At 45.1% G+C, this 26,400-nt stretch overlaps 1 long non-coding RNA gene across 2 annotated transcripts; it reads left to right on the forward strand.

The window, feature by feature from the left end:
• LOC115333398 lies at window positions 1-26,152 on the forward strand. Of its 2 annotated transcripts, none has more exons than XR_003920780.1 (4): window positions 1-87; window positions 16,124-16,251; window positions 23,093-24,213; window positions 25,785-26,152. It is a non-coding gene; the product is annotated as an uncharacterized LOC115333398 (long non-coding RNA). The 2 variants fall into 2 exon arrangements; XR_003920781.1 differs by lacking the exon at window positions 1-87 and adding an exon at window positions 5,960-6,102.
• The last annotated feature ends 248 nt before the right edge of the window (window positions 26,153-26,400 follow it).

The following is a 26,400-nucleotide window of genomic DNA, read 5'->3' on the forward strand; positions in this document are numbered from 1 at the left end:
GTGACATTGGACATGGGATGTTTCCCAGCATCGTACCTCCACAAGCCATAAAATACCCGCTTCTTTCGCTCCTGATGTAACAGCAAAGTAAGTGGTGGGAATTTGAGGATGAATACAATAAACCCATAGTTATATTAACAGCACTTCTTTGCCAGGATAGGGACCGTGCCTGAGGATAGGTCTCAGTAAGAACTGGGAGATATCTTGTCTGTACTACGGTGTATGTCCACAGCCCTCTTTTCATAAATTATTTTGCATCCTAATAATAACAAAAAAGCTTATTCAGGAGATGTTTCATGAACTTGAAAGCAAGGGAAAGCAAAGGGCTGCGTGTGCATTTTCCCACAGTGAGTAAGCCTTAGAAAAAAACCCTGCAGAGACCCTTGGATTTTTTTATTTTTTTATTTTTTTTAAATCTAGATTCCTAACAAGCTGCAAAGATGAAAAGCTTTCAACATCCTTATATTTATCTGGAGAAATATTCTGTGAGAGAAATGAAATGGAACAGACTCATAGACTCATTTAGCATTTCTAAACTGATAAATATATTTATTGGCCGTGCCTGTTAGGGGTGTGTAATACCTATTCTTTCTGCGGATGGCTCATTGGATTTCTTCCCTAGCACTTAGCTCTATAATGATGTTAGACTGCTAATACCAAACTGTCTTGACAATGTTTGTATTTTACCTCTTAGCCTCTGGCTGTTTCAAAGATGAGGTGGTTTGGGGGTCTTGGCTGTCGCTGGAAATTTGCTGTAATGAAAGTCAGCGAAGTGAGGAGTTTGCTGCATGCTTCAGCGGGGGCCGTTCTGGTTACGGGCAGTGGTGCTGTACGTAGCACCATTAAATGTCGAGCGATGCAGTCGAGCATCCTCCCGTGGACGAGCCCGCCTGTGCCGAGACCCCCCTTGCTGGCAGCTCCCCGTGCGCTGGGGTGGGTAAAGCCTGCACAGCCCAGCCTTGAAAAAATATTTTAAATCTGCAATATTCTCTTTATTTTTCTCCAAGGCAAAAAGCAAGCGGGCTCCTTACCTCCTGTTAGGGTACAGCACAGGAATTGGGCATTCCCGCAGTGGTGGAAAATGGGTTGAGATAAACCAGCCGAAGCCTGGTTTGCTGTTAAATTAGAAAGAAGGGTCTGCACCCCCCGTGCACCCCAGCCTCGCGGGAGCGGGGACCTTGTGCTGAAGGTGCCGGGGCTCGGCCCCAGGGAGGTGGCTGGGAGCTCGAGCTGATCCGGTGCTTCCCAGGCAGCAGCGAGTTTCTTGGCCTTGGTAGTGTTTCTGCTGTGGAAATTAGAAAGCAGATGCTTGTTACTGTTCTAAAATAGAGGATAATAAAAATTAGCTTGCTTAGACTTCCAAGGGACCCTCTAGGGTAAGGTATTGTTTATGTTAACACAGTAAAATATATTTATAATTTTAATAATTAAAAATAATTTAGATGTATTTTAGTTTTATACATCAAAGCACACTTTTAAAAGTTGTGGTTTTTTTATACCTGAGGATGTGAACCTATTTAATTTCTAGAGAATGTCTGTCTTCTCATTTTGAGCAAAATTAATTTCTTTTTGCTGTTTTTGTTGCCTCATTCTTACTTTAATGCACTTGTGACTCCAGCCCCACATCCCCGCAGGAACAGCTCTCAGGTGAATTTAGTGCTGTGTTTGTGTTGTAAATGCTGCCACCTTCATTTCCTTCCCTCTCCAGTAAAAAAAATAAAAAAGTTAGCAGTAGAGAAGGTGAAAGCGCTCTAAAGTTTGGCCATAAAACCCTTGTTATTGTTTATAGCCCTGGCCCTGCGCTGAAATGCCACAGGAAAAGAAGAAGAATAGCAAGTAACAAATATTAGATCACACTGACAGGGGGGAACTTTCCTATCAAGGAGGCATGCGGCCACGTATCCGCTCTATGAGCCAAAGTTACTTTTTAAGAAATTAGGCTTTACAAACCCACTGCACCCCTCCACAGCACAGGTGTGATTTAATGCGCTCCTTTTTTGTTGTCTCACAATACAACTTTTGCTTCCCTGGCGTGGTGTGCTTGCTGCGGATCGTAATTCTGCGGCACTGGGGTGCAGCGGGCACAGCTAAGGGGTTTTTTTTTTAATAGCTTTGTAGTTCTCCTTAGTTATTCACCCATTAAAAATTATTTAAGTCACACCTTTGTCCTACAGAATTGAGTAATGCAGAGAGGATGTTGCTGTTAATTAAACCGGTCTGTTGCGTCTCTTGTTGGTGCCTGATTTTTTGCAAGCCATGGTTTCTGACTGGGCTCCGCATGCATTCGGCTTCTGGTGCTGAGCCCTCCAGCAGCCCTGGGCACCACAGATGAAGAACTGAGCTGTGAAGCAACACCTCAGGGGTGGCTTTTTTTACACCGTCTGTTTTTCTTGCTATGCTGGCAAGTGGTGTGCTAGGGCTTGGCAGAGGAGGGCAGCCAGGAGCATCAAGACCCAGCTTGGTGATGAAGTGGTGCCTTGCTGCCATAATTTCAGGTGTTTCAGACCATTTTCGGGTGGTCTCACGGCTCCCACAGGTGTAACATGTTGCTGGGTTGTCTGCCCGTTCCTGGTGGGTCTCAGTCCCCAGCCGGCGCGGAGGGTCCCTACCGAAGCCTCGGCACCTTCCACACGGAGCAGCAAACAGGAGAGGTCCAGGTAGTTTCTGTGCTCTTCTTAAAATGTTCTGTGACACGCTTAAACAAAGTCCCATCTGTTTTTAAGAAAAGGCAAATGTAAAGAATTCCTGCAAAGGCTTTTTCTGTTGAATCTGGGCAGCTCTGTTTGCCCAGGGTCGGTGCTGGCTGTGCTTGGTCGCTTGATGGATGGCGCCATCTCCGTAAAACCGCGCGCTGTTTCCCTCCCACAACTACTTCCCATCGCTCCAAGCTGCAGGTCTCCCCTTGTCTCCTTCGCATTTGTCCCAGGGGTGTTTGTGGAGGGTCACCCCAGCCGTTTCCGTATGGATTTGGGTGACAAACTGGTGAAGCTCTTATCTTGTCTCTGATATCAATACAGTTCTTAATGCCTAAAACTGAACTCTTCTTTGTTATATAGCCCATGTGTAGCATGACCTGCCCTGCTAGACACTAATTAAGACTACCTGTGTAGCAATTTGGCAATGTACTGTTGATGGACATCTATTTAGTAGAGCTCAACTGCTTTAATAACATTAATGAATGATGGTAGACTTTTTTTGCCCTTTTTACAAAGGTCATGCTCAAGTCATCGCATTATCAGACTTAATTACAACAAGTTAATTTGTTGCTTGCCTGCCTCACAGATGTTTAGGAAAACACATTTTGTACTTCATATATCATGCATCTATGGGATTGCTCTTTATGCTATAGTAATATAGTCATTATAGCTGGCCAAGGATGATGGTGATAGGGATTGTTAATGAATTGTTTTTCAGTGCCTTGCCAGCCAAATCCATTAATGATGGTCTTGTACTTAGTACAATGCCATCCTTGTCCCCAGCTGGATGTCATGTCTACGTTTGCTTCTAGAAAAATACGAATACAAATAACAATAATAGGATTACACCACTGCACAGGATGTGCTGCTGACCAGTCCCATGGCATTGTATGTGTCCTTGGGTTTCCTGCCATTGCAGAAAGATCTTTCTGCCATTTCCTGGTCCCGGCCAACTAAATTGCTCCCCATTTCAGTTCTGCGGTACGAGATGACTGCACAGCATCCCGCACTTTTTCCACGTTTTCTTGTCCCTCCTGGGTCCCTGGCTAAAAGCAGGTGGCACACCATGGGAAAGCTCATGTCCAATTCACCTTGGGAGCAGCAGAGCCTGCTAATATGTTTCTTAATGTAAGTTAAGTTGAGTGATTGTTTCATAAAAACAATTTCCTCCCAAAGCAGCAGTGCCCGGGTGGGAGCGAAGCTCTCATGAAATCGCATCCCCGTGGGGAATCACACTGTTTCTAGTGCCTCCGGAGCCCCATTCCCGCAGTGTAACCACCCACCCAGGAGGATTTCTAAAGTTTATTGCTGTGGTGGGAGGAAGATGCGCATTTTGTCCAGGCTGGGGAGATGCTGCAGCTGGTGCCTTGCGGTGGGCTGAGCCCCGCACCAGGGACCTGCACCTGCAGGGGTGGAGGGGAAGGAGGCAATCCCATCTCCGGAGCCGGCAGATGGAGCAGCCATCTCAAGCAAACCCGAGCAAAAATCCAGCCCTGCGCGGAAAAGCATGGGGAGCAAAATGAATGCAAACCCTCCCAGACCTGTTTACTGGTCTGCCAGTGGCAGCGGCTGTCAGAGAAGTGACTTGCGGATATGGAGAGCTCAGGCTTATAAAAGGCTAGCAATTCACGTTTATAGTCACTTTACATTCAGTATTTGCAAGCCCAAAAGGATCTTTGCAGGAATTTAATTGGTAATAAACGGCAGTTGTGTTGCCACGGGGCGCACTGCTGTGACTTGGAGTGGGTTTTCCCCAGGCTGTAGGAGATGTCAGGTAGGCAGGTGTACAGAAGGGTGAGCGAACAATAACGACTGTCTTCCTTTTCCTTTTTTTCCCCTGTTTTGGCAAGAGGTCTCCTACTTCTTGGAAGTATTCCCAGGAGGCAGGATGAGTGCTGCAGTCAGATAAGTCAGCACGAGTAGAATCACATTTTATGGGGGTTTTTGGTAGGCTGTAGCTCATTATAATTATCCAGAGGACACAGCCAAACTGTTTAAACACCCTGTGAGCCATCCTAACAGGCTGGAATAGCTGAGAGGATTGCTGGAAAGGACACGTGTAAAGCGACGCAATCTGCTCGGGTAATAGCTCTGCCTTTGCTCCAGGATGCCTCTGCGCTCCCGCACGCCGCAGCATCTGCGCCTGCCCGCGGCTGGGCTGCAGCCCTCGGAGTTCGACGTCTGGGGGCTCCTAACTCCTGGCCACCCCTGCACCCCGATACCACTTCTTTAATCACCAGCATGTGTGTTGGGTCACCGAGAGGAGCTAGTAAGCCCAACAGAGAGGAAAGGTATATTGCCTCAGATGTAATGATGCCCTGCTAATCTGACGAACGTGTTCAGGGCTGAAGTTTTGGGTCCTCTTGCTTCCTTTGGTCCCGCAGTGTTTGGCTCTGCTTGCTGGGCTTGATTCTCTTGGCTGGCATGGGAGAGAAGTCAAAAAAATGAGCTGTGAACTCAAAAAATGAAGACATAAATAGCGATAACAGGCTATTTCAGAAGTGACTTGTTTTCATAAATGGATGTCTGGATTTTGGAAAGGAATTTTATGGGCTTTATAAATCTTATTTAAAAGTAAACTTTGAAAATGTTTTCAAATAGTTACTGAGAGCCATTTACTGATAATCATGTTAGAAAGTGAAAAAGTGATAATCATAAGAAATCTGGTGCAGAGTTTTACTGTGCTCTGGAAAGGGTGTGGGGAGGAGGTGGAAAGGGAGCTTTTTTCTGTGGTCTGATTTGGAAACCACAAAGTAGTTAGCAAGGTGATAACAAAAATAAAGGAAAAGAGTTTCGCATGCTGTGCAAGCTCTTTTCTTCTATGAAAAGCAGAGAAAGATCGAGAGCAGAAAGGTTGTAGGCTTCACTAAGTCCTAATTATCCCTTGATTATGCCCACAGTAGGGATGAAGTTTTCAGAAGTATGGGTTTTGTAGTAAATCCAGAAAACTGGCTCAGCAGTTCGATACTCCCATTTATATGCCTAGCAAAGTAGCGGTGAGGCCAGAGTCAATACTCAGTACAGAGATGTGTGGTGCCTGAAAAAACAGATTGTACCCAAAAGCTGCTCCGATTTATGCCACTGAATGTGCTGTAAGAAAGTTTTTCCACCTTCCTTTCCTTCCTTGCCCCAGGCAGGAAACCTGTTCGGTTCAGGCAGTGTCTATAATCCTGCATGTTTATTTAGTCTGGGACATAAAAATCCTCATGATACCTGCTTTTCTTTTTTTTTTTGTTCTTCCCCTCCTCCTTTCTTTGGCATTAAGGAATCGTAAGAGCTATTTAGAATAAAACCCAACATGACTGACTGCCAGAGGACTAATTACTGAACTCCTCATCTCTTTCTCCAGGTACTTGAATTCTTTGGGAATAAGAGCCCGAGGAATGCAGGAGGAGGGAGATCCCATGTAAGCACATATCCATAGTCTGTAAAATGGATGTTTTATGGTTTTGCTTGTCTTAGTAGTTTAGTGCTTTTTAGTCTATTCTGTGTGGTTCAGGTCCCCCAAAATGCTCAGCATCGGCAGCAATGTGGGTTTTGGAAGAAACGCGGGAGATGAGCAATGTGCTGTGTATGGGCTGTGTTTTCCAGCTGAGGGTGGTATTGATTTCCCCCGAGTGACAGAGCAAAGAAGCTCTGACGGCTGGAGCTGTGGGATGTCTTCCTTCATGGTCCCTATTTCAACTTCTCAGGCAAAAGGCAGTTGAGACCCAGCCATCGTCTCCCATCCTTTTCAAAGATCAGCTGTTCAAATGCATAAAAACTGATTCTTTGTATTAAAAAGCAGAATATAAAAAGCAACTGGTTTATATTAATATATGATTCCCTAGATTGCTCACAGAATGCAGCTTACTATGAGATGCACTTCCATCCTCCATGCTCCCAGTAGCCACATCCTTCTGCCTGAAGGTATAAAAATAAGTGGCATATTGTGTATTTCTTATGGTAGGAATTGTATACAATGGTGTATTGGGCTCCGCACAGGCTGCACTGCCAACTCTGGGAGCGCTGGACACTGTTTTCCTACTACATTTATTTCTTGCTTTGTTAGGCAACATCATTTCATACGATTCTTGTGGCAGAAATAAGATAATATCCATTTTGGCAGCATCAATTTTCAGTACGAATGGAAGCAGTGCTCTATGCAGGATTCATAATGAGTCTGGTTTTAGCTACATTTGGTGGAGATGGACACAAACTGAAAAATCTCCTGGCACATTTTTCATAGAGTTAAATAAATACATTAAGTATACACATAAATGCAATAAACACAAATACAGTTAACACACTGAATAAATACATACGGTCTCTGTACCTTGACTCCCTCTGATGTCCAAGGATTGTAGTCAGCTACTCAAGGAGTATTAATGCAAATAAGTGTATCAAATGGTGCAGCCCCGCTCTGGCTGTGAACATACCCCTGAGTGCTCTTTGGGAGGGGGCTTATTAAATGGGGGTTTTGGTTTATTTGGTTGCTGGACTATCCCAGAGTTATTACAGTCCTTGGCTATTAGTGGGCAAAGCGTCAAGCACTCTCTCAGGTATTTAAGAATGTGCGTTATTCTTAAGTAGCAGTGAAGACTGTACGCAGGACAAAATTCAATATTATTAACCAGCAGCTGAGGAAAATGAGTAATACTTACAAAATGATTTTTTTTCCCTGTTCATAGAATATTTTAGTACCTGTTTAGTATTATTCACTGGCACGTTTGCAGAGCACTCCTCTCCAGACCTGACCAGGAATGAGTTAGGGTTGCTTTTGCATGGACACGCTTGGCGGTGGCAGCTTTGCTCACGCTGTCTGGGGCCAGAGACCTGGCGGGGTCTGAGCTTGCCCCGAGAGGCCATGCAGCTAGAAATGCTAATCCCTGCTGGGCTTCCTCCCAAAAATACAATTAGGAGTGAAGTCCTACAAGCAAAGTTCAGAGAAATAAGTGGGAAAAGCTCTATGGGTATGCCTAAGTGTCACACGGGAGGGGAAAGGGAGCATTGAAATCCCCATCATGGGGGCACTTGGAAATTTTTAGGATGGCAAACATAGCAGGAATTCTGATATTCAGGTAGGGAGGGGTGTGTGTGTTGGCAGGATTCGTGCCCCAGCCTTGGGAGGGCTGCTGGAGGGCAAGGGAAGGTGCTGTGCCCCTGCCCTGCACCCTCCGGAGAGCACGGGCTGGGGGACACGACGCGGGAACGCAGCGGATTGAGACATCGCAAGGTGAAATCCCGCAGACTCGAGCAAAGCTGTCATGAACGCAGGACAAAAATACCCAGTTAGAAAAACACCAGTAGCGGTCTCGTATTTTGTATTCTGCAGCTTCGCAGCCTGAGCTGGAGCTCAGCATGACACCTCTCATGCTCCATGAGATGATTTCCATCAGAGCCGTTTGGCAGGCTGTCCGCATCGTTACCCACGACAGAAACGAGCAGCGCTCGCAGCCGTCGTGCGGGCTGTCCAGCAGATATTGCCGGCTACCTTAAGCCCACGTCAATTAACTTTTGCTCGGAGCAAGGTTTGATGAAATGACAACCAGCAGCAATTACAGCTCCTGGGCTGCTGGAGAGGGAGGCACGGCCGCAGGAACCGCAGAGCCGAGCGCCGCATGCGGAGGCAGAAACCCAGCCCTTTAACAAACCTCGGGGGTGAGATTCGTTTTGCAAAAACGCCCGTTCTGGGGTGCTCGCCTAAGGCAGCGTGTGTGCAGCAGCCGTGTAGCGGCATCCCCTCCCTCTGCCCGTGTGCCGGGGCTGTCCGGCCAAGCGGCCGCGCTGGACCGCGGCCGGCCAAGCGGGGCTCCCGCCGCCTCGGCGGGGCTGGCTGCTAAAGCGGCTTCGCCGGCGGTGCCCGCAGCTGCGCTTCGGCACGAGGGGAATTAGACGGGCTTCGTGGGGGGCGAGATGAGGTTTGTGGGGGCCCCTGCGTGCAACGCCTGGGAGAAACTCTGCTCCGTGTGTGGTTATGTCCTACTGATCCTTCGGTGAGAAAGGGATAATGCAGAGTTTTTGCATGGAGAAGGAAAGGGGATGGAGCATGTTTCTGAGCAGTTAAGATCACTTTCGAGAATAAATAAGTAGTTGAGATCAAAACATTTTTGCTTAGTAATTAGGAATTTCATTTTTCCTGTAGCTAATGATGTTTGCAATGCAGGGCTTTGCTGAATAATTTTTAATTAGAAGCTGGGACACAGATTCAGGGTCCAAAACTATCGTATGTTTACGCTCATCCGTTTTCTTGAGTCTTTCTGGAGATAATGACTCCTGCCTTCCTTCCTCAGCGTCAAATTCGAGTTTGACTTTTTGCTTGTAAATAGCTTAGAAAAATTAATCCCAGGCTGTAATAAGGCCTTTCATTATGCTATGGGGAAGGTTATTTATGCTTTTAAAGCTTGTTCCAACCTAATGGGTGTGAAAGGAAAGAACACTTAAGCTCTCTACTGCTGACAAGAATATTGTATCTGAAAAACAAAAGTCATGGTGAGTTCATTTTGCTGATGTTATTTAAGATAAATATAAGCACCACAAGCACGAACTGGAAGATACATCTTTAAAGATAAGGGAAGGGGGTTTTACACTGGCGCATCTCAAATGCAGTTACAGCTGCACACAATTGTGCGTGGGGCATCGGGAGAGGAGTTTCCTTCCCAGCCAGTTTCTGGCAGTTTGTGTAGACCAGCTGGGTGATGCCCAGTTGCAGTAGTTTCTCAGTTTCTTAGGCTATTTCCCCCGAATGGATTAAAGGAGCTTTCTCGTCTCAGCTGATCAAAGGTGATTAGAGCTGAACGTGAAAGACGTGATGCTGGTCCAGCCCTCTGACAGAAATCGTGATGGGAACCAGAGCAATGGAACCGGAGAGCAGGCACACAGCCCAAACGGCGATGCGGGCTCATCGCTGCGATAAGCCTGGTGAGGTCTCTGCTTCTCGAAGTCCTCAAGAAAAGGCTGGGGAGCTTATGAAGGGAGAGGCAGTAGCGAGGGGTGTGGAAGGGTCGGCAGGGCTCTGCTGGGCGCCGAGGACGATGCTTCTGGCCGGTGGTGCTTGCCAGCCGTGTGCCTCGGCGTGCAAGTCCTTGGGCAGAGGGGCTTCTCCCTGCATGGCCACGTCCCTGGCTGTCCCAGCTGGTGGGCTCTGCACAAGTGCTATGAGAGTACATGGTAAAAAATTCCTTTATATCTCACAAACAGCTTCACCTTCAATTGCTATTAAAATTAAGAGGTACTGATGCTCAGGTGAAGAACACAGATTTTTTTTTTTTTTTTCCTCCTGCATCATCTGGGGATTTGCTCTAATAATGTCAATCCATGCAAGTGGAAGGAAAGATCCAGCTTCATTTTCTTGGCTTTGTTCATGTTCAGTTGTCCTGTAATCTGTGAGCAGCTCCTCGGCAAGCCTGTGGTCCCTGGGACTTTGGGTAGGGTGAAGGTTTTGGAAACCCAGATAAGAGGCAAGAATAGCCCAACTAGAAAGTCATAGAGTGTGAAAAATGTTTTTGTATGTGTGTGTGGGGAAAAGGGAGTGTAAGTCTTTTTGAGAGGATACTGTGCACTGAGTGTGGAGCACCAGCCTTTTGCCTCTGGATTCTACAATTCAAATCTGGCTTCAGAGGCAAAATGAGCTGGTGGTCTTGCCTCTGCAAAAGTGGTATAAAAAAAAGTCGATAAGCCCAGTTCCAGCCCCAGGGTAGGGTGAAGCGAGACTGAAATAAGCTGAAGAATTAATGACAGATGTGAAAAATGTACCCAAAGCCTGGCTAAGCCTTGCTTGCTTTGGACATTGCAACTTCCACCAAAACTTTTTGTTTGCTTCATAATAGTCCTTTAAAAAAGCTAATGGTCCCAAACTGTCCCCAAGAAAGGGAATGGAAAGGCTCCCTTAACATAAACGTGACCTAAATAATCATCGTGATCTCAATAATCATGGCCCTATTCTCAGTTAAAGCCATCAGTGGCCGATGACTACCCAAATTGCCCATTTAATGCCTTTTTTTGTGATCTACCTGGTGGAGGCTGCAAAATGTCTTTACAAAAGGCGAAGTCTCTGTTGACTCTGATTGCTCAGTGTGTTTTAAATTAGTGGAAAGCTGTGCTTCTCAGAACTACTGCTCTCGTAATTAGCCTTGTGTACTTTGTTAGGGCTTAACGAAGTGACTGAATGCCTAAGGAGAGGCAAAACCCAAGCTCTGCTTTGCTTAGCATAAGAAAGGCATTTTCTTCTTAAGTTAGTTATTTAAGAGTTGCTTTAATTATAATGAGTAAACTGAGGGTGCTTATATTAATATAATTGATGTTACCAGATGGAATTTATAGTTACTGAAGCAGTAATAAAAAGTAACTTATAAGAGCAATTAAATGATTTGCTGACATCTTACAGGCATTCCGCATTCTGAATAACTGAGATGTACACATGCAGTCCTCAGAAAGAACTAAAACTGGGGCGGGTTAATGCTTGCAGGTAAGGCTGACTGCTGCACAACCGCTGGCATCAACCTGTGCTTCGCACAACTTAGACAAACATTTCGGTTCACAGCTGTGCTCAGGTTATTCCTCTCTTTGCTACCCGTACAGCCCTGGAAAAGGAGACAGAAGTAGACTTTCCAGGTCCCAGACTTGAGCTCGGCCCAAAGCCCTGCCTGTTCTCCAGGGAATGCTCTACGCTGCAGCTCGGCAGTCGGGTTATATTTATACCCAGATAACTTGCTTTCCATTATGAAATTTCTTTTCTGGCAGGGTATGCATCTATCATTAAATCAAAATCATTCTGGAAACGGAACAGAGACTCGAACTTCAAAGCTTGCCACAGTTCTCCATGGAGCTCTTCTTGCTGGTTGCCTGGGAGGCTGATTTGAAATTATGCATGGAGACGGGCAGAGAGGAATGATTTCCAAAGTCGTCATAATTATGCCCCTGAGTGGGCGAGACTTGGAAACGGCTCTCGGGGCGCAGGAGGCGACGGGACGAGAGGCAGCCCGCTCCCTCCCCGCGCCGGGAGCTGCTGGGAGCTCCAGCACACCCAGCACCCTCCAACCAGAGAAACCCCCAGGGAGGGTCCAAATACTCTGGGGCCTCTTTCCACCCCCTCCACCTACAGACCATCCAGCAAGGCCTCGTTCTATATCTGCTTTCCATACCGTCTGCTCTCGCTGATTTTAGAAGGCTGATGGGTACAAAGACGACAAAATACTGTCTCACATAGTCCCTTTATAGCCCTCCACCAAAAGAGGATCTGTGCTTTCTTACGACAGCCTGGAATCTCAGCCACGCTGTGCTTAAAAATATTATTAAAAGGCCCCTTTTGCCTTAAAATATTGTCACTTTTTAAAGCCTTACATAGCTAGGTCCGTGCATTTCTGTTCATATACTCATGATGCATCAAAATGGAAGGTAAGTCTCAGAGAGACAAAGAGTTTTCTGCTGTCTGGGAGAATTTGGCATGCCTCAGTACACACAGCCCCTCTCCAGCTAGAAACCTCCGTCTGGTGGGTCTCGGGTCACAAGTGTTAATTTTGAGCAACTTTTCAATAGTGGGAAGCGTCTGCTGTGTGCTACAAAGCAGCAAAGAGAAAGCATTGCTCTCTCCAGCTTGTTGTGGAGGATCAGCTACCAGGAGCTGAGTCCTGATGCGCTAATCAGTGTATTTCTGATGAGATAATAATGCTCTTAACTTGTCGGTTTTGTTAGTGAGGCGTGTCGGGTCATTTGATATGAACGAGAGACTTCATGTGGCTTGGTGGGAGCTCAGAGATTAATGTTGGTTAAAAGTACAAGTCAATTCTCCCCACTTACAAGGAGCTTCTCCTTAGCCTGGGAAGCTCTGCAGAAAAACATCTCCAGGTTTTGCTGTTGGGGAATTTGTCTTCAGCCCCTTTGCACAGGGATGGTGTTACCAGGAGACGTTGGCAACAGAAGTGCTTTGGATGCTTTCTTTTGTCCTTTTCAATTCACTGTAATAGCAGCCAATGTGACAGAAGATGTGCAGTTTGGATACTTTCAAGGTTGCCCCGTTTTTTAAAAGAATCATTATTGCTGTGCAGAACAGCACCATGTTTGGGGACCGTGACACTGTACCCGCCTCTGAATAATTGCCTAATATCTTCCAGGGTGAAAAAACCATCACAGACCGGTCCTTTCCCAGGGTTTTGCTCCAGCCCTAGCCCGTGCCATCTCCCCATGGAAGGGAAATGCTGTGAAAGGTGTACTTAGGTCAGCAAAAGGGTTGTAACTCACTAATGCAATACAAGCCTTTTCTATACTCATGTTTTACAGTTCAAAATACATACTGTGCCAGCACAGAGCTTAATGGTGCATATGTATCATTATGTAGGGCGCTTGTGGCCCCTGGCTGCCTTCCCTGCGTCTCCTCTATGCTACGCCTTTCCCTCAGTGATCTGCTTTCTCTCCGTATCTGTTAACTCCTATCTATTAACAGCTAGGGAACTGTGAATAGATACTGAGTACTCACTAATTCAATGAGTGATTTAAAATGTAATTTTTTTTAATTATGCAAACTTTAATGTGTATTGGATTATTAAATGCTCAGTATGATTGTGCCTTGTATGTATTAATTTGGTTTCCATAGAAATCGATGGAAGCAACTCTATGATTTTGCTGGGAATTTGTGTACCTGGTAAATGTTGGGAAACAGGTTTCATGCAGTACTGTGGGAGAAATGGAAGGTCGCTATCATATTTTTAGAGTCTAATACATAGTCAGACACTACTAACTAACATCTACTTTATTAGGCTCAAGTGAAAGATTTCAGAACAAGAAGCCCAGTGGAGGTATAGTTGAGAACATTGTTATTTAGAAAATCCAGAGTGCTCCTGAGTTTGCCCAAAAGGTTTTGCGTGCAAACTGAAGCATTGCCTGCATTAACGCCCTTCAAATCACGCCCATCTTCATCCAGCTCCCCGCGCACTTCACCAGCGCTGCTGATGGTTTTGCCAGCTTAGCACGAAGGAGCTGCAAATCAAACCTTGCTCAAAAGGTTTCCCGCGTCCCAGCTTCACCTTCTCAGCTTTGCTGCTGTGGCAGCACCCTGTCCTCGCTGCCAGCCCGTGCCGCAGGCTCCTGCGCCCTGCACGGCTCCCGCTCCGCGGTGGAGCGCAGGCACCCGGCTCGCTCTCGCGGAGGAACTGCTTACTCCTCTCCTGCTATTTTGAGCTCGCACGTATTTGTTTACTTTTTGGATGTGCTGTAAATCCACGTAGTACTTGTTCACGCAGCTATTTTTGTCAGGGAAAGGATTGATGCTGGAGAGGGCTGATGGCACCGAAGGCGTTGCAGCTCGCTGCACGCCACACGGGCTGAACTCCTCTTGAAATGGGGCTGGCCCCTGACTTAATTTACTTGCAGCACAGGTTCACGCTAGCCACCGCTCTCCATAGCCAGGGATAAGAAATGACTGGCTCCTTCAAAGGATCCCTGCTGATTCGTGAATCAATTCTCAGTTAATACCAAAGTTATAAGATGCTTATTCACTCCTGGCTACTTGGGTTGTCCCAGAAGAAGTACACCTTGGGGGATTATGCTCTCACTAAAGGTTTTGATAAAAAATTGAAATGCCCTTTTGTTGTCTTGAAAGGCATTATGTTCACATGATAAAAATGATTTTATAGCTAACTCTACGTATTAATCAAAAAGGTCAGTACAACACATAGTTTTTATCTTTTCTGCCAGAAACCTTACCTCCCCATGGTCTTGGGAGCTGATTATAAGAGAAGATATAGACAAAAGAACAGGATCTCAAAGACTGGTTTGATCAATGTGACACAGACATATGAATTATTGTTGAGAACTTAAGGGGGAGAAATAGAGCACTTTGATGCTAGGGAGAAGTGAGATTGTCTGAGTTTTCAACCTCCAGGCATCAAAGGTGCATGAAGTAGCTTCATTCATCTTAATGAATTCATGTCCGGCATCTGGTTCTGAATGAGATTGATTTTCCTTTTCCTGATATATATATATATATATATATATAAAATATGTACATATATATCGCCCATACCATTGCTTTCATAAACCTGCCCATGAAACTACTGACTTTTTCCAATGCATCTGATTGCAGACGTAGGGTAAAGATGGAGTTCCTGCTTGGTAAAGCCCTGGGTTTTACATTTATTAGTCTGCTCACTGATGACTGCCTGAAATCATCACCCCGTCTTAGAACCGGAGGTGCTGGCAGAGTCACTGATTTTACAGCAAGGTTTTGTGGTGACGTGTTGCCAGGACATCTGACACGTTGTACCGTGGAGTTGGCTTCCCCTGGGAATCTGCAGGTCCCGCTGATCCTGTGGGCTTTGTCCTTTGCTTCGTTAATGTTTTGCTCACCTGCAGTGACATCCCCCCCCACCTTCATTCCCCCTGATTTCCTGGCAGTTTGGACATGCAGAATATCCAGCCGCTTCTCCTGGCCTAACAGGACGATTGAGCCAGACAAGAACATGACGAGCTACTGCAAAAGTCATGAGAAGAAAAAAAAGCCACAAGTGGCATTTACCTCTCTGATTAGTCTCGTCCCCAGTACTGTGTGTACGGTTCCATTACAAGACTGCGTGTGACAAAGAGTAGTTAGATTTGCACTGCTAATTAATCTTTAAATATACTCACGTCCTCCCAGAGCCTCTCCAGGAGTGGTTACAGTCTCCTGACGCACTGTGGTCTGTCATCCCTCCAGCTCCTGGAAATACGAGCACCACCTGTAGTCTCTCTTCTCTTTTCAAATGCCTCTTTAATTATCCCTTCTCTGCACCCTAAATCTCAAGGCACGTCAGTAAAAATGAGGCCACCTACATTATCTGAAGCAGATCTCTAAGTTCATCATTTGATTGTCTTTCCCATTGTGCTTCTAACGGGGTAACAAATCCAGTGCCATGTACAGGGCTGGCCTCCGATGCATAGTAAATTATTCAGCGTATAGAAATGAGGATATATACAGGTGTCTTAATGGATACAGCACTGCTGTAGCTGTGCTCTGGATATCTGAAAATAACTTTCTGCCATGAATGTACCAGCTTGCAATGTGGTGTTAAGAGAACAGATGGATATTTTGCCATGTGATGTAGCCTAGAAAAGAGCTTTGACTTAGTGTACCATGCTTGTCTGACTTTTAAACTTGTATTAAACAGAATTTCATAATGACAAACTCCACATAAAAATCTCAAATAACAGCACACTTGGGGGGAGGTTACTAAGCTATGAAAACTATTGATTTATTCTCCTTTCATTTCAGATGGGCAGATGTGTATGAATATTTATTTACTTTGAAGGCTTTTTTTAGAGAGGAAAAAGGTCGTCAGTAGGTATTTTGATTTCACAGCATAATCAAGGGAATTAGTACTATGTATAAAACAGTAAGTAAAACTGTTAGATTTCTGAAGCCATACTGACGTAAGAGAACTTCCCCCCCCATATAAAGCTGTTTCTTTTTGTTGCAGTGCTCCTGACGTTCAGCCTTTGAGATTATTATGTAGTGTTAATTCATCATCTCTTCAAAATGAATTTTGAAGATTTAACCACTTACGAACAACTCTCTCAAGATAGCCTGGCATTATCAGCATCTCAGGTAAATGGATCATGTTTGTCACTAATTGGCTGACTCTTATGAGCTATGTGTAGGCATGCCAAAATAATAGCCAACTTACAGATGTTTGATGTGGGAAGGCCAGTAGGTTTTATGCATCACGGGCTGAGCCAGCTGCGTTGAGATAAATGGAAAGATTACCTCTGCCTTTTCCTGAAATGGCTCATTTATCGGGTCTTAACAGGAGGGGATCCCTGTGGTTCCTGGGCTTGTTTTGCAGACATGGCATGAAAAATTCACGTGTAGTTACATGGGTAGTGCCGAAAGGGTTTCAGACCCTGCTGTCAGCGATCTGGGAGTGCCCGGCACCTCTGGGCACGCAGAGGTCCCCTCTAATAGTGCTGTTCGATGTAAGAAGCGTTGGAAAAATCCCTCGTGTGCCTGTGGTCTGCTTCCCAGATGCTTTGTGTCCTGAGGGCTGAGCAAAGTTGTCTTACAGTGTTATCTGCTCATGGAGGGCAGTTTTATCTGCCTTTCACACGTGTGAGTGTGGTGGGTCTGCAGAGGGTTCGGTGCAGCAGATGACCGGACCCACCATGTGCAAGGGGTAACGGCTGATGAGAAGGTGCGGGTCTGCACCCAGCGGCTCAGACCGTTTGACTTGCCTCTTGCTAAACCAAGGACAGACATACAAAAAGGTAAAATGTTTCCTAAGCAGAACTTGCCAGCTCTTCTCCAGAAGTGCTGGAGACACCCCGAAGTCCACTTTGGAAATCATGATGCACATGAGGGCACGTGCAAATGTCAGACGCTGCGTGTGAGGCGGCGGGACAAAACCCTGCGGCCACCTCAGAGAAACAGGGCTGGATCCTGTGCAGCAGGATCGAGCCTCAGCTGCCTTGGCAGGCAGCAACCCCATGAGAGCACTTGTGCTGAGAATCGGGAAAATTGTTTATGTTAGTCAACAGCAGTTCAGAGAATAGTTTTAGGTGGGTAAAACAAATAAGGCCTTCAAGGTATCAAATACTCCAAACAGATCAGAAAACTGTTCTGGACAAAATTACATGGATAGTTTAGACATCACTGCGTCTTGTAAAGAAACATATATTTTAATTATTTATTATATTACATTTATTCGTACAATATACGATTATTTTATAATAGCATATAATGATATAATATTAAAGCGTATATACTAAGATATATCATATATATTTATTATATTATGTATTTTTTATGTTTTTATTATATTTATTATTTAGATGGCTTCCTAACAGGATAAATGGTCTTTCAATGGTAATGTTGGCAACTGGAATCAGGCTAAACAGGGAATTATCACTGTAAGAAAGGAGAGAGTTAAGATCAGATCCTTTATTTTTTTTTTGGACAGTATCACTTTGGGGATGCACCATATGTGCTTTTTAAAGTTGGAATCAAGTAGGAGAGAAGAGGAAGAGTAGATTGCCCTCGTTTTGGAAAATCATAGTGTACCAGCATGACCTGTTTTTATGGATGAGAACCTTCAGTCTACAAAGTTCTTGTTAAAAGACTTTATCTTGCTGACCAGATGGTGCAATTTGTCTGGCGTTGACATTTGGGAATATCTGCTGAATTTTGCATAAGGACAACTGTTTTAATTATCCAGTGTCTTGCTGTGTTAATCTTAATTGTCTGCAGTGACCAACTCTTTTCTTATTCCTGGCAATCATGTAACTGTATTGTGTGCGCTTTTGTCCAACCTTCTTCTCATCTGTACTTCTTTATCATCTACCCCTTGGAAATTTCTTTGAGTTGAACTCCTCCTGTTGCGGGGAAATGACGTACTATGGAAAATAAACCAGATGTGCACGAGCATGAGAGATTTAAAATCTCTCTTCCAAGTTAATCCTTCCATCAGAATAAATGTGAGAGCCTCTTAGAGGTGGCAGTAGTGTATAAGATTAGGGCAAAGAACGAGCTATGAAGCTCAGTTTCATGGCTGTAAAGGAGATGGAAGCTGTAGCAGCAGCTGGTTGCATGACCAGGTTCCCCTGTTCAGGAAGGATGGAAAACAGAGAATTCAAATACTTGTAAAAATACTAAAAAGCAGCTCTGTAAGACAGAAAAGCCATTGACCTTCTTTCCATTACCTGCAGGAAAAAATGTTTACTGAACTCTCTTGTGCTTTCCCACGCTGCGGACTGCTGCACCCACAGCTGTGTGGATGGGGATGCAGGAAAGGAGAGGCTGGGGCTGCGAGCAGCGGTCCCCAGCCCGGCCGCCCGCGTGCGGTGGCAGCACCCTGCCCTCGGTGGCACGGTCCCCAGCGCTGTGCGTGGGGACAGAGGTGTGGTTTGGTCACGCCAATAACACGCAAACCTCAGCCCTCCTCCCCGCCTGCCCCAGAGCCCCTCTGCCCATCCCAGTGTCCCCCAGAAATCAAGGAAAAAGCACAAGTGGATTTACGCCCAACAGACCCCCTGTGCTGTCCCCTGTCGACCCATCTTGGTTTGGATCATTCATTACAGTTTAATTTAGGGAATTCAGGATCAGGTTTGTGTGTGCAGAGGAAGCGGCTCATTACAGCTTAATTGCTCATATTGCCTGGAGCAATACATCTGTATTGATACAGAGCAGCACAGAAATGTGCTATCCATTACAGCAAACCTATTAGTCCTCTGTTATAATGGTAAGGCTTATTATTTAATATTTAGACTGTATTTGCGATCACACAAGGCAGGGCATCCTCCAGCTCCCACCGGCAGCCCCTGCTCGTGGAGCCGCCTCCCGAGGCAGCTCTGTGCGTGCCGGGGCTTGTGTACCGTATGGGAAGGACAGAAACATGGGCTGTCCTTACGCAGAGAGATGTCGGGGGTATTAAAGCACACAAGTGTCCCATTGCCAGTGGGGCTCCTCCGAACAAGCCCGTGCCTGCTGCAGCCTCCCGGCTCGCCTGCCGTCCCTGGGAGGACGTGGTCCCCCCTGGATGTAATCCTGGCATGCCAGAGGGCTGGCACCTCCCCTTGTTATGCATGGCTATGAAACGTAACGTGAATTTGGACTTCCTAGCACCAGCCCCCGAGTTCAGCGTGCCCACTGCAGCTCCGGCAGTGTGCCAGAAGAGCCGCAGAAATGCCTCCCTCTCGCCTGGAAGTCACCAGTCCTCGGCAGACACACGGCACATGGCTCTGAGTGGCCCCGACTCCTCTTCTTGCAAATTTTTTAAACTCCTTTGCAGTTGCTTTTGCTGCTTTCGGACACTGGGGCACTCACGTCACAGCATTTGTCTCCACCTCAGATTTTCCTGGAGAGATTACAGTTTGATAGGGGTTCAAAAAACGTGTAGATGTGGCACTTCAGGACATGGTTTAGTGGGCATGGTGGTGTTGGGTTGATGGTTGGACTCGATGATCTTAAAGGTCTTTTCCAACCTAAACGATTCTATGATTCTATGATTAATCAGTTAGGTTGGCAACTCACTGCCGTGCAAAGGCTACTGAATTTTGTAGCTGAGGATGTGTTTAATGTGCTGTCACCACGGGAAATTGTGATGGATTATGTGCAACAGCAATGGTACGCAACTGAACAACCAGGTAGTTAATTACTGCAATTATAACATTTTATGAAAAGGAATTGCATTCATGGTCATTCATTATGATGATGAATTTCCCACATTTTATTACTGGTCATCTGCAGCACTCGTATGACAAATGGCTAGAGTCCCATACAGAAAGAAAACCCTCCCTTTTCCTTCCCTCCCGTACATGGAGGAGATGGTGGCGTTAATGTGACAGTGTCTAATTGCTCTGGTGTCCAAGTTCAATATTTATATTCATTTGTACATATTACTCAAGTCTGAGTATTCTGTTACACATTGTGTGGCTAGCTTTTATAGATAAATTTATGGTTGGCTTTCTATGACCAGTCTAATACATACAAATGTTGGTCTTAAATCTGTGGAGAGACTAGGGAGTGAGATGTTTTGGCAAATTGTGTAGAGCAAGTGAAATGACAGGAATTAGAAAGTGGGAGTATTGCTTGGTACAAGATCCTTGACTCTTGTTGAGTGATAAATTTTCCAGTACTAAATAGCTGGCACATTATGTTACACGAGGTTGATGGGTGCAAATTATTGGCTTGGTTGTTTCTAGACAGAATGTTATTAGCTGTAGGGAAATATGGCAAACAGCCAGGAGCAGAGCGTGAACTTCTGTGTACATTGTCTTGAATTGCAAAAGCAATTGTGTGTGCCTATTCGAATTGGCAATAGGAAAGTCACTACCAAAGGTATATCTAAAGTGAAGAGATTGAGCTTTTTCCAATACGGACCTGAGACCCTGATCACATGGAGAATATCAGAATGCCATGTTAATTAGAAACAGTCTGTAATCAAATAGCTGAATTTCCTGCCACATTAGGATCCTAATATGCAGGACTCAAAAAAAAAAAAAAAAAAAAAGGATTGCAATTATGTGGTATGAAAACCTAAAACCTAGAGTAATAAATATTTCAGAGGGGATATTGAGCTCCATAGTTCAACCAGCCTGCAAAAAAATCAAGGAGAGACCACTTAAATGGATGGATAACCCCCTGCCCTCCTCATCTGCTGTGAGATTCTTGCACCTCCTTTCCATGTGCTGGGTGCCTCCCATAAGCAGGGGTTGATGTTGGGCCAATGCCTCGTCTGGGCTGGCTTGCTCGTGTTTTCCTTTTTTGCACTGACCTCCAAAATGTGCAGCGTTACACCAGCTCATACATATACAGCACCCCATTTTCATAGTAATTTATTTTTGGCAGTCAGCGTGCAAAAATTCTGAAACCACATGATTAGCTCAAAAACGCCTGTAATGTGAATATTCAGCAATGGAAAATTTTCCCTGGTCTCCTCCAAGCTGAGGAACATTGGAAGTCGCTGTCTTTTTTTCAGTGCTGAATACCACTCAAGGTCTTCTGTTCTCATTTCTCAAGGTCTGCACCTATAGCCCCAAGCAGATTATTATCCCAGTGGTTATTAGTGATGATTTATTCATTGTAACATTGCCAAATGGAAATTAATTTTTTCATGTTAACGAGTAGTAATTTGAGCATTCAGAAGAAACCTAAGCTACAGAGAAGCAAAAAAGTATTAAGAAACAAAAGAAACAAGTGCCCCAAACGAAGGAGTGCCCGTGCTGCGGATGACAGGTTATCCAGCGATGGGGTCACGTCCCCTCCAGGACGCAGGCATACAGGACAGGGTGCTCGCAGCCCTCCCAGTACACCAGGATGCTCTGCAGGTGTGCCCGCAGCCCTGCTTGTGCTATGGTACCTGGGGAAGAGCAGCTCCCAAACGCCGGCTGGGCTGTAAAAGTGACTGACACCATTTTTACTGACTCTCCTGGATGTGTTGTGCCAAAGGCATTGAAAATGCACTCTGGGATTAATGTCAATGGTATCTCCTAAACAGAAGAAGTTAATAATTTATTAGTCTGCGGTCAGTCCATGCTCAGAAAGCGACTGCGGAGAGCGATACTGGCATCAGCACAGAAGTGCACAATGATGTGAGCCGTGCTCTTTCTCCGGTCACGGGGGCTTTGCTCTGGTGTCCGTACCCCTTTGCAAGACCAGCTCTGATGCTCCTTTATGCTCATTTTCTGCTTCCCAAATAATGCTGGCTAAGCCTCAGATAAATTATTAACTACAGAGCTCAATGGTCACTGTTAAAATGGGTAGTTTTCTTCCCAGGAGGAATATCAGGGCTGCTGCATCTTTATTCTTCCTTGCAGAGGTGCCCTCGATCAGGAAATGCCGTCAAGACTGGTGTCTCTGCTGCTGGAGCTACTGCTCTGCTGAGCCATATCTGCTACAGTCATTTATATTTTAAATAAAAATTTGAAATGTATCATATGATTCACGACTAAAGCCACAGTTTGCCAGCGTGCTTGTGGGAACTGTGAATTTCCATCGGTTAAGAAACGTGCGTGGAAGGGTGTTTGCTGCCAGATGGAGCCAACAGGTCTCTTGCTCAGTGAGGTTACTGATGGCCAGCCAAAGCCCAGGCAGCACGGGTCTGGGTTTGTGGGTCACTCAGACCAGAAATGGGGCAAAGAAAGAAATGTGGAAACACTGTTGAGATGAAAATGATGCCTCAGGGTGGCAACAGAAGATGCAGATGAAACAGCGGAGGTGGTAGTGTGATGTTCTCTGTGGGGTGGGTACAAGGTGGGTGTCCGCTGGAGAGCAAGACGGAGGAAACCTCCCGAGCATGCTTCCTCTCAGTGGAAACTGCGAGCAGAACAAAAAACATTATATAAAATTCATGTGAGTGATTCTCTGTGAAGCCAGAGGGGCAAAGGCTGCGATGAACAGAAGAGCTGCCTCGGAGGACTTTTGGCACTACAAGTGCTCCACGACAGCCTGACTGCAGAAGGCTCTTTTGAAATCTCTTTGAAAAACATCGGTCTCCTATCCTGTTCGGATCAAATGAGGAAAATGCTCTCACCAAAGCATTCTGAAATTCACGTAAATGAGCTGAAATGAGGGCTGAGACATTGCCTCTGATGTTAAGTGAGACGACAGCTGCTGAAGCCCCTCTGCTGAAGCATGGATGGAGTGCCAGGTTGGTCTAGTTGTTTCTTGAGGACTGGGAAACAGGGGTTTGGACTTAATTTCTGTTTCCTGGTGGCCAGCGTTTGTTTAGAAACACCGAGCTTTGAAATAATGAGAGTGTGTGGAAATGGTTCAGAAATACCGAGTTTCTATGTGTGCGTCAGTGACAAAATATTGAATATATAACAAAATCGAGAAAACTTTGACAAGAGATTCTGAATGCAGCACACACGACATGCTCAGTGCAGCTGCTCTGCTTATTAGCAATCACAAACATTTCATCCGTACATTGCCACTAAATGTCTTATTATTACAGAAAAGTGGGCCTCTGCCACCTGCCTTATCAGCGAGGAATGGCTCAAACACTGTTTGCTGATAGAGGTACGACCATCACTCGTTGCGGGTTGGAAGCTGCCGCTCTCCTGGCAGACACCTGTGCTTCTTCTAAGGGCATCATCAGCAGAGTTGTAGTTTAGCAGGTGATGATGAGAACTTCTCCTGTGGTTCCTCAGAAAAGCAGGCATGTATTCATCAGTAGGAGTGTTTGCTCAAAGAATAACGTCGTGCGAACGAGTGGTGTGATCCTGCCAGCTGGGCTGGCTTGTGCAAACAACTCAGAAACATGTTCCTTGAGAAAACCCCTTCTGAAGGAAGCAAAAAAACTCTCTGTACAGAAACCACATGGTTTTGTCAAGCTGCAGCCAGCTTGTTTTCAGGACACGCCAAATTTTTGTTCGCAGTTGAGGCAAACACACTGATCTGGTGTCAATAAATGTCTTGATTCAATTCAGTTTTTGAAAACAGTGTGTTGGCCACAGCTAGATTCATTGGTGTCATTAGCATCGGTTCTTACACAGACTGCTTAAATCGTGGTTTTGTTTTGACATAACTTACAAGATCACTTTTCATCACTACCAGTAACTGCTTTGAGAAATCTCTGGAGTTGATAGTCACATAGACTTACCGCATTAACACTGTATGCTGTAAGAAATTGTACTGGATTTTGTTTTCCTGCAAAGATGTCTGGTGCAGCTTTGTGGGTAACTGCTCCATGTAAAACATGTTTTGGACTTGAGGAAAACTGGGTATAAAATCCTTTTTTTACTGTTACAGAAATTCATAGCTGTAATTTTCAGTTTCTGCAATGCCGGTGAGGGTGATCCCGCTCTGCCGTGAGCCGTCGGGTGCGTCACACGCTTGGGTGCTCCATCAGGTCACTTTGCTCTGGGGCGGCTCCCCTTAGGTGATGTTTTCCCTACACGTTCGCATCCCACTAATGGTAATTAAATAATTTCTCATTTTTCTGTGTTTACTTACATGGGTGGAAGGACCCCTGGAACCGCCTGGAGCAGAGGAGGACCCGGGCTCTGCCCTCAGTCCTCATCCCTTCCCTGGAGCTGGGACCCACGAGAGGCTGCTCGAGGCCACGAGTGAAGGGTAAATTACTGTTCAGACTAACTACTAGGTGACAGCGCACATTTTGTTAATATCAAATGTAACTACAGGCTTTGATACAGGAATGCTGCTTATAGCTCTCTTGAAAGAAAGGTGGTTTGCTGCATTAATTCCTCAATGACAGATTAATTTCCTTCCTTTAAAATAATTATGGCCATGTGTACTGTTATTGTATGACTCATTTGGTCTCTAACATACGACACCATGGCCTGATTTGCAAAAATGCTGAGCGACCTGCAGGCTCCGTTGACTTCATGCATCTCACAAGTATTTTAGAAATGTAAAGACAGAACTGAATTTATTCCGCCCCCCCCCCCCCCCCCCCCAATTGAAATAGGAAAGGTGAACAGCAAGTTAGGAGCTTCTTTTCTCCAGCACCTCATTTTGGTACCTATACAGGAATTTATGATTATTAAGTTCCTCAGCCAGAAGAATAACTGTAGATGTCCAGCCATCATACTGAATATATGTACGCAGGTGTCAACCTGAGGCTTTGAAAATGCCCACGCTGGGCTACAGCGTGCTGATTTGTTCATTCCTGCAATCAGATACATGTTGTGGATTTGTATAAAAAATTGTATCAAATATTTATACAGAATTGGTTAGAGAAGTCTGTCCCTGTGCGTATTGCAGGTTATACAGTACTCCAGCTTTACTGGGGAAAAGTAAACCTTTAGTTTAGTAAATCATGGAACGGGATCATGTCCTACATTGGTACAGTTTGAATCCAGTCCTGATTTAGACAAGAGAACTGACATCTCCTGGTAGAGCCATGCTCCATTTTCCAGTCTTCATATTTTGAAAAATTAGCTGGGTTAAGTCTTGTCCTGCAAATTGTTATGATGTGAATACTATTCATAGAAATGAACATCTCTGTTTGGCATGAATGAGACATCCGTGTTATTATGAACTCCTTAGGAGGATGGGAGTCTGCAAGTTCAGCTGAAATATCAGAGCGCGCATCTTGAACTTTTTGTTCTATGGAAAACAAATGATCTGTATAAAAAATAATTGCTGTACTTTATGGAGTAGGCAAATGGCAATATGCAGGATCTGGTCCTCAGCGGCAAATTCCAGTGCACTTGAGTATGTGGAGAAGTGAGTTTTTCTCCCAGTGATGTGACATGCTGGCAAGAGTAGCACATAGGGCAAAACTCCCATAAGATTTCCAACTAATTACAGAGACTTGTTTCTGCTCTTGTTCTAGATCCTCGTGTTTTTGTTTGCTGTGTCAGTTTACATCCCGTATTGTGAGACCGAGGTGAGTGTGGAGGAGTGTGTGCACGTGCAGTTATATTTTGCTTTAGTTGGCCTACTTAAAAATGGGTGAAGCAGACAACTTGAAATTCATACTCATTAAATGGCATCAGAGACAGCTTTTAGGAACTTCAGCATGACTCACTGTGCACAGGCTTAAAAGAAACAACAAATGCAGTATCATTCATTCCTCTTGCTATTTTAAATTACATGGGGAAAAAAAAGCCTCATCTAGAACCTACTGAAATGAATGGGATGACTTCTTTAATTTAAGGCAATTTTGGTTTATATTTTAGGACCTTACATAAGAGCTGCCTACGTCCTCCCCCTTCCCCGAACAGTTGGAGGAAAACTGAACACATGCTCTCCTATCGTGTCTCTTCTGTGGATAAGACAAGTGAAGTTAACAGTTGGTTAATTCATCATTTGACTGCAAAAGGTTGGTGGAATAATGTACTTGAGAAAGACTAATAGGTAGCACAACACTGATTTGTGCAGGAAGCTTTGGCGGGTTACAGATTAAGACAGAGGGCATGGTGTTTTCCAGATTTTTCAAAAAGCTGACCTTTTGGGATCACTCTAAAGTAGTATTCTGCCTTTGATCTCTGCCTGTCCATAGTAAGAGGTAATTTCTGCAGCTTTTAATGTGTTTTATTTCTCATGCTTAAAAAAAAGAAAAAGGGAAAGCCTTTTCAACTCCACCTTCGTTGAGTGAGGTTCATTTAAAAAGTGGCTGAGATTAAAATAGAGAAAAAAACTTCCTGGGCATGACTCTGAGACTATTGCAGGCTTGCTGCAGTGCCGCCTTCTGTCAAGGCATGGACTTGCTGCCTCAGACTATGTCTCAAATACTTCTTGTCCATATCGGGAGTAAAACTTCATAATGGCGTTAGGGTATTAGCAGATGATCTA

Source organism: Aquila chrysaetos, chromosome 20 (assembly GCF_900496995.4).
Source record: "Aquila chrysaetos chrysaetos chromosome 20, bAquChr1.4, whole genome shotgun sequence".
Taxonomy (NCBI): domain Eukaryota; kingdom Metazoa; phylum Chordata; class Aves; order Accipitriformes; family Accipitridae; genus Aquila; species Aquila chrysaetos.